The sequence below is a fragment of the Arachis duranensis genome, chromosome 2, assembly GCF_000817695.3.
Source record: "Arachis duranensis cultivar V14167 chromosome 2, aradu.V14167.gnm2.J7QH, whole genome shotgun sequence".
Lineage (NCBI taxonomy): Eukaryota > Viridiplantae > Streptophyta > Magnoliopsida > Fabales > Fabaceae > Arachis > Arachis duranensis.
In genome coordinates this window covers 20,382,777-20,392,590 of record NC_029773.3, presented here as the reverse complement: position 1 = coordinate 20,392,590, position 9,814 = coordinate 20,382,777, and positions in this window count along the sequence as shown.

Here is a 9,814-nt window from a genome sequence, read left to right as displayed (position 1 = left end):
TTAGCTTGACATGTTGTTATTCACTTTCTTCCTCTTCTTCCAGTTTGTTAAGAGGAATGACCTCAAGGGGGGAGAAGATTCAGCTACTGTCCCTTGTCTTGGCCTTTCCTCAGCAAGCTTCGTTTTGCAAATGGCTTGATTGATCTTGCTTGCTGGATCAGGGACAGGATTGGTGCTCTTGTTAGTTGCCTTCACTTCTTTGAATCCAAGTCTTGGTTGCTATGTGATTTTTGGAGTAATTTCTTCATTAAGAGTTCCTTGCAGTGGTGGTTCAATGAGCTTTTCCTCTATGTACTTCTCTGCTTCACTTGAGTTTGGAATTCTTTGGTTGTCTTTCTCACTTTCTTGCTCTTCCACTTCCTCCATTGCACTCAACATTTGACTTAATAGCTTTTTCATTCAGGAGGTTTGTTGATCTTCCCAACATTTCTTCATCTCCTCTTTATATCTTTCAATCATGGATTCAATTGTTGAGCTGTTTTGTTTCAGAGAAGTTTGAAAGAGTTGTGAATTTTCATGTTCATTTGTCACCTCAAGTGGCTTCTGTGGATATGCAGCTTCGGGTTCAATTGCCTCATTCTCCTCATTTTCCATTGAATTTTCACTTGGCACAGAGGCTTCCTCATCTTGCTTTTCCACTTCCTCACCCACAAATTGGTCTTCATCCTCTTTGTTTGATGGTTCTAAGTTCCTCCTTGTTTGCTCTAAGGGCTCATTCATCTTCTTGAGGATGATTTCTTTCCAGGATTGGGGTTGTGTGTATTTTTCCACGAGTTTTCTATGTATTTCAATAGCTTGAAGGTAATCCTCATCTGGTGGTTCAAGAGATGAAAGTTGAGAGTAATTTTGGTGACGTGGATATGTTGTGGTGAAGCTGTGTTGGGGGGTGTGGAATGAGTTGTGTGATTGATGGGATGACTTGTATGGATTTTAGAGGAAACTTTGTGTTGAGGCATAGTCAAGTGATGAAGAACTTTCAAATGAGAAATTGGGACGTGAGGGTGAATAATTTTTCATGTGATTTGACTGCTCAGAATTTGCAGTTTCTTGGTGATACTCCCATCCACCATGAGGATAATGATATGAATCATTTTGTGGTGGTGGTTGGTATCCCTCATAATTCTCTTGCTCATCTTGGGGTTTTGAAGCAAATCTCCATGGATTGGAGTGCTCAAAATTTGTGTCTTCCTGGTGATATTCCCAACCATAATTAGAATACTGACTTGAATCATATTGTGATGGTGGGCAATATCCCATGAAGTTTATTTGACTAAAAGATGAGGTGAACCCCATTTGAATTTTGCAAAACACAATACCATTGAAGATTGAAAGTCATGTCACAGAGACAGAATTTCTTAGTGAGGCAAAAACACAAACACCTTGGTTTCAACTTAGAACAGAGAACAAAAAAGAAAAAAATGCTTGATCTAGACTTCTCACCCACTTAATCATTGTTGATCTAATCAATCCCCGACAACGGTGCCAAAAACTTGATGGTGTTTTTGTGGAAAAATGGATTTCCAAATACATAGATCTAACCGGCAAGTATACCGGGTCGCATCAAGTAGTAATAACTCACTTAGAGTGAGGTCGATCCCACAGGGATTGATGGATCAAGCAACTTTAGTGGGTGATTAGTTTAGTCAAGCTAACATTGAAGTGAATTTGGATGAAGTGTAGCCAACAGAAAGTAAATTGCAAGGAAATTAAAAGATGCAGAGAATAAAATTGCAGGAAACTTAAATAACAAGAAAGTAAAATAGATGAAACTTAAATTGCAAGAAATATAAATTGCATCAAATGTAAAGGGGGCTGGGGTGCTAGCAATTAAATGAAAGCAGTAGATCCAAGCTTGGAACAATTGCAAGGAAATTAAATTGCAGGAAAAGTAAATTCAAGGTCACAGTAGCTTAAATGTAAATTCCAGAAGAACACAAGCGCAGGAAATTAAATTGGGAGCAATAAGATGCAACAAAGAGACATAGATCATTTCGCAAATCTCAAAGTGAAACTAACAATTTCAATGAAACAGTAAAAACAGAAGGAAAGCCAAGAGCTCAATTGCTCACTTGACCAAAACAGAAACAAAATTCAACTCAATTGTGAAACTCAGAAAAGAAATTCAAGATCTCAGGGAATCAATGAGACTAGAGAACAAGTCTAGATCTCAAGCCCTTCCTTGATCAATTCAGAGAACAATTTGCAGAAGAAAGAAGAAAAATGAATTGCAGAATTAAAGAGAAGATGAAGCAGTATGTGAATTTCAATTATGCAGAAAAAGTAAACAAGAGATCTCAAGATGAGAATGAAACAAAATTCCTCCAATCTCACTCAAGATTCAAAACAGATAAGAAAACTAAAGCAGAGAGCTATCTATTCCTAATGGAGCCGGCCTACTTACAAAGATGGAAATGGTGCCTTATATAGGCTTTACAAAATAAAATGAAAATGAAATTAAAACAAATTACAAAAATGAAAATCCTAATTTAATTGATCCATGTGCCTTTGAGTGATGATGTGGGCTTAGCTTGCTTTGGATTTGAGGAGAAATGGGTTTGGTTGGCCTTGATTCAATTTGGTGAGGAATTGAATTAAATTGAATTTTGGTTGATTTTTGGCCCATGACACTCCCAGGAGGCTGCCCTGCCCTTGTGGAGGGCAGGGCAGAAAATGTTCGTGCGCCCTTGGTGCGTGCTGGTTGGTGTGAGTTGGTGCTGCAGAATGCTGCCCTGCCCTCGCGGAGGGCAGGGCAGAACTTTTTGGTGCACCAGATTGGTGCCTGTGCGTGCTGCTGGTGCTGCCGAGCCTTCCCTTGGTGCGCCAGAATGGTGCGCTGGCTGTGCACCACAAAATGCTGCCCTGCCCTCGCGGAGGGCAGGGCAGTGTTTCCAAACTGAAGTCCCGTGTTCGAGACATGGCTTAAACACACGCTATTTCTTTTCCTTGGTTTTCTTGGCACCAAAGTAAGGCCTAGTTTCTTGCTTCCTCATGGCCCTTAAAGATGCCTTTCGTTCCTGTCTCATTTTTATGCCAAATATGAATTTCTATATATCGTTGGAAAGCTCTGAATGTCAGCTTTCCAACGCAACTAGAAGCACATCAATCGGACATCTGTAGCTCAAGTTATAGCCCTTTGAAGTAGGCAAGGTCATGCTGTGAGCGCCCAGATTTTAACTTAGCGAAAATTTGCTTCATCCTCACTTTGCTTCATCATGATTCTGCCCTGCCCTTGGCAAGAGCAGGGCAGTGTGCGTGCTGGCTGCTTCCTTCCTTGATTTGGTCATGGGCCACGCTTTTAAAAGCGTGGCCTAAGGCTCCAAAGTGTACCCCAACTTCAAAGTGTACCCCAAAGCTCTTTTTTTCTCCTTTTTTTGTGCTTCTTTGCTTCTTTTTCTTCTTATTTTCTACAAGATTTATAAAATTAAAATATCAAGAAAATATATCATTTAAATACAAAAGCATTCAATATTTAAGCACAAATCATCAATTTCTTGTATGAAAAAGCATAGAAAAATAGGTATATGATGACTTGTCATCACTAGGCATGAATTTATAATTATATAGAGTGTGTGTATGTCTTAGGTGAGAACTTAGGTTAGTCAAAGATTTAATTTATAGCTCACTTGGCCATACATATATCCTCAACCTTACCTTAGCCCCATTACAACCTTGAAAAGACCTCATGATGTTTGCATTAGTACACTAGATATTTGTTGATTGGTTAGATGAAGAACAAATTTTAGAAAGCATGACTAGAGGAGACTAGAGTGGATTAGCCCTAAACTCCTGAGTGATTAGAGTGCATATACTTTTCTAGTGAGGGTTCAATGCTTGATTCTATGTTTTCGGCTTTCATGAGCTATCTTCTTACAATTTTACTTGCTTCTTATATTGTGATTTGAATTGGTGGAATCTGATTTATGTTTGTCTTGGAGGACTTGCTTATTTTTAACCAAGTAGGTAAAAATATCTTAGCATGTAGTTGTATTCATTTACATAGGTTGCATTGCATGAGTCTTGCTTTCTCCCATTCATTCTTTTGGTCTCCTTGAGCTTAGCATGAGGACATGCTAATGTTTAAGTGTGGGGAGATTGATAAACCACTATTTTATGATTTATCTTTTGCTAAATTGAGTGGTATTTATCACTTCTCTGCATACCTATTCATACAATTTGCATAGTTTTACGAATCCTTCCCAATTCTATGGTTGAAAACTTGCTTCCTAAGCCCTTAAATTGTGTATTTTAATTCCCCCTTTATACCATTCGATACCGTGATCCGTGTGTTAAGTGTTTTCAGACTTCATAGGGCAGAAATGACTTAGAGGATGGAAAGGGAGCTTGGAAAAGTAGAAGGAACACAAGAAACTAAGGAGCTCACCAGCGAGAAGTGACGCTGATGTGTACCTGACGTATACACGTAACTTGGTGCATCTCATAGAGACGCGGACGTGTACCTGACGCATACGCGTGAACGCGCAGAAGACCATCGACGCATACGTGTACATGACACGTACGCGCGACATGTGCCACATGCAGAATTTGCAGAAAATGTTGGGGGCAATTTTTGGGCTGATTTTGGACCCAGTTTTCGGCCCAGAAACACAGACTAGAGCCAGGGGACAGCAGGGACTCAAGACATATTCACACATTCTCAGTTTGGAGCTTAGTTTCAAGTTTTGGAATCTGGGAGAGAAATTACTACTTCCTCTAGGATTCTTCATAGATGTATAGATTTCCAGTTTTATGCTTTTGAGTTGGATATTGAGAAGAGTTACTACCTCCGTTGAAGTTTTATCATTCTAGTTTGTTTTCTATTTCCTTACTTTTTTATTTTCCACTTACTTTGTTTAGAGTTATATGAATACATTCGATTTTGGAATTAATTAATGCAAGGATACTTTTCTATTTAATCTCTTTATCTGTTGATTATTTTCAATTGAGTCCAATTATCATGTCTCATTCCTACTCCCTTTACATGAATGCGAAAATGGAATCCATGTCAATGGAGTATACTACTAACTTGGCTTTGGAGTTGATTAATATTTGGAGACCCTTGAGTTGGAAGACTCAAGAGTTAATAGGTGATTGAAAGTTGTTGGCTGGCTCTCTAGTAACTAACGCTAATCCTTTCCAAGGGAGAGGATTAAGACTTGTGAATTGGAGTTAGCTCAACTACTTGACTTTCCTTCATTCGTTGAGGGTTAACTAAGTAGAAACAACAACCTACTACTATTAACCTTGGGAAAACCAACAAGGATAGAACTTCCGATTAATCAACTCCTAGCCAAGGCTTTTATTTTAATTACATAAAATCTCTCTTTAATTTCCACTGCTTTAATTCATAATCATTTATTTGCCCATTACCCAAACTCCAAATTTCTTGAGAAATCCTGATCAATAAATAACACTCTCTTAGCAACTCGTTGGGAGACGACCTGGGATTTCTACTCCCAGTATTTTATTCTGAATTTGTGACAACCCTTTTTAAATTGATACGCGGAATTTTCATCGGTTAAGAACTGTACTCGCAACGTTAATTTCTATTATAAATTCTTAATCGGTAATTTTCCACATGTCAGGCAGCATCCGCTCTAATCATGGGCAGTATGAAGGCCAATATGACATGATAATCAAGTATCTTGTGATAAATAGATATCGATGTGGCCAGGCAAGTATGCAGACTATTGTACTGTTTTACCTCCCAAATACTTCTGCGCTGGCGGAGGCTAACCCGAATGAGCTATGTGCACCCGTTGCCGAACTCCTTGCACTTGACATAGTACTTGTGATGATCGGATTCCAACACTTTGTACTCAACCCCACAGCGGATGCTATAAGTCTTCATGCTTAATACGATTTCCTCTTTATCCCAAAACTGCTGACAAACTTGGAATTCAGATACAGTTACTGTATTCTATGTATCTTTGTCCTCGAAACCAACAGGTACTCCTGGATCCCTCTGTTGCCCCCTGGCATCCAAGTCCAAAATTGAAAAATGTGGGGGGTACTGATGAGTTCCTAAATTAGTTGTTCTTCTAATCACAACTGGAGTAGACCTTGCTATGTCATCATCACTATCATCAACTATCGTGGCGGGATCCACATGATCATCATCATCATACAGTACATCATCAACGCCATCCAGTACTCCACCCTCTCCGAAAACTAGGACCATAATAGGAGTACTGGGCATCGTAATCGCAACCTCACCTAATAGTTTAGTCTTACCTATTCCTCCGTGAGGACTGCAGTTCAGATTAGTTACAAAGGATGGAGATGCAACTAAAACTGCCTCAGGTACAATCACCGAAACAGCTGACGAGGCACCAACAAGCATGGAACTAGAGTAGGCTGGCATTCTTGAGGATTGAGGATTTTGGTTCGAAGCTCCAGAACTACATACCACATCCACAAGTTTCGCCAACAACTCAGGGGTTCTCACCTCGGGAAACTGACGATGACAATGGAATAGAACTTGCAAATCTTTATCACTACCTATGACGAACAAATTGTATTTCACATCATCGTGCAACACAAAAATTGGGATTCTATAGAATAAATTCTCCACTCGTTTCACACCATGCAGCTCCAGTTTCTGGAGTATAGTATTCTGAAATCGAGTGAAACTCGTCAAAGGTTTGAGAAAAACACTCAGCGGATCCTTATAAGTAAATTTAATTTCCGATTGCGTTTTCTTCTTAATGAATCCTCTATAGTGCACCAGAACTAAAAAAACTCTCATTACTAGCCATTGTGAGTCCCACTATGGTAAAAAATTCACGTTTAGCTCGTATTTATATATGTTAGGACTATACTATCAAATTAATCCCTTTCAAATTATGCATATGGAATATTTCATAGTAAATCGAATTTAATGGTTTCGATTTATCAAAGCTAATACTCACTGTAATTCGAATTTAATGGATTTGATTTACTACCCTTGTTGATTCAATTTAGTGTAGTCCATATAAATCGAGGCTGATAGAATCGATTTAGTAGAGGATGCCCTAATTTGAATTGTTTGAATTCGATTTACCTTTGAATCACAACTTTAAGTAATTCGAATCCAATGGATTTGATTTAACACTTACAACCTTAATTTGAATTCAACGAATTCAATTTATATAGAAATATACAACGAGACATCCAGATAATAGTTTTGGGTTTGGAAAATTCAGGTAATATTGGGGTTGGTTTGGTTTATGAAAGTAAATTACCCTATAGTATAATTTTCAATCATATATAATTAACAATTATATAATATTTACGTTAATAGCTTTGTTATGCATGTGTGTATTAATAATAGATAAATTGATATAATTAATTTTCTGCGACTAAAGGTTATATATTGTGCCACATATAAAGTTTATATATAAGTCTAAGTTTGGAGGCAAAATTTTTATTTAATTTTTAATATTACTATTCTTCCTTAACTTCTTCATTGAATAAGAATATATTCTTCATTTTTCATTAAAATTATCATTTTAAGGTATAAGTTATAATTTTTATGATATTTTATTGATGTACTCATTCTATTATTCTTTTGATAATTTTATTATTGTTCTTACTCACGTTTATTTTTTTCATCTAACTTTGCAACACAATTCTCTTTTGCCACAATTATTTACAATACACCACATCCGTTAAATACCACCTCGGGTTGTACTCACTAATCCGGATTCTAATTACATAGATGTAAGAGTTTAATAAAGAGAAAATAAACTCTATTTTACTAAAAGATGGTTTTATCTACCCATAACATCTCTTATTTTCAAAAAAATTAATTATAAATAAGTATGCCATTTCAACTCCATCATTGATTAAATATGAGTTTTATTTAAGAAAAAAATGTAAAAGATAGTAAATACTATTTTTCAATTTTACCTTTGACATTTCAATATGTTTCGGTTATACCACTAGGATCAAGAATATTAATTATACTTAATCAATTATATTTTGACCAAAATAAATATTAAATTATTTAATAAATAATGAATAAAGAAATAAATAAATGAATTTAATTTAAATTATTATATATATGAAACCAGAATGTGCTTTATACATCCTTCCTCTCTCATTTTTGGACTTCAATTATAATTTTTGTGATTTTTTTATGATTCAGTTTTATTTTATTTTTTATGTATTTTGATTAATAGTTTTTAAGGGTATTACTATTTTATTTATTAATGTTTCAAATTTTCTATAATATTTTTATAAAACTCGATTAATAGGTTTTTCTTCATAATATTTTTTTAAAATTTTTTTAATAAGAACATATTTTAATTTTATCTTCCATCTTTTATATTCATTTATTATACTAAATTTTTATTACAATGTATTTTTATTGACTATACGCATTAGGATAAATAAACAAATATAAATTGAATATATAATTTAATTTTAATTCAAATTAAAAATGGAGTGAAATATCAGAAAAAATATAAATTAATTTTATTTTTTATTTCTTTATAATTTTATTTAATGGTAAAAGTCTCTGTATAGCCACTAACATTGTTTATACGAAAAAAATATAAGTCTGTATAAAATAAAATAATATAGATATAAGATAAATAACATATATGTATTTCTAAAGTTATTAATCATAAACTATGGACACATTTCTAAAAACAAAAATCTTATAGATCAACATGTAATTTCTTAATACTTTTATTTTTTTCTAAAATTGTCCAGATTTATCAACATTTAAGTTATTTATACATCACTTCTAAAAAATATTATCATTTCACAAGTTATAATATGTGATAGTAATTATTGTTATGTGTGTGAAAAATGTAACTCATTCAATGTTTTTTTTCAAAGTTAATACCTTTATTGCAATCAAAAGTTTCAATTACAATTCTCAAAAAAACCAGGGATAAGCAAATGCAATAAACATAAAATAGGCGGACTCCCAGAAAAAATAATACCAAACTAAAACATTAAGGATTCAGAACAATAGGTAAAGACATTCTTCCATGTTAAGAATCAGTGGCTATGACTCCCAAGTCTTCCATACTCTTCTACAAATTTTATAGCTTGGGATAGAATTTTCTCAACCTCAACTCTATAATTTTCAAAGATGAGAGAGTTCCTAGACAACCAGATTTTCCATAGAAGGTAGCTCACTTGACTTAATTTTTCTTTTGAATCGACTCTTCTTCTCACCTCTTTCATCAACTGACACCACCACTCCCATGGTTACATATTTGGATCTCTAGGTATTACACTAGCTACTGGTGATTGATTCCAAACTTGCTCAACTTCCGAATAGAAGATCAAAGCATGAAGGTGCGTTTCCAGCAATGAAGAACAGCGTGGACATGGTGGACGAAATTGTGATTCTTAATTAATGGCTCTTTGGCATGTGCCAAAGAGAACTAATTTAACTAACTGATTACTTTCTGTTCACAATTCCGTTCAACTAACCAGCAAGTGTACTGGGTCGTCCAAGTAATACCTTACGTGAGTAAGGGTCGAATCCACAGAGATTATTGGTTTGAAGCAATCAATATTTATTTTATTAATCTTAGTCAGGATGTCAATAGGATTATTTGGATTAAAAGTGAAATCACTGGGTTTGATTATAAAAATAAAAGAGGGAACAATGTTACTTTGATTTGCAATACTGGGGAATATGTTGGAGTTTTGGAGATGCTTTGTCCTCTGACTTCTACTCTTCCTTGAAATCCTCTTCTCACACGCAGGTTCCTTCCATGGCAAGCTCTATGTAGGGTGTCACCGTTGTCAGTGGCTACTTCCCATCCTCGCAGTGAAAACTATGCTCACGCACTCTGTCACAGTACGGCTAATC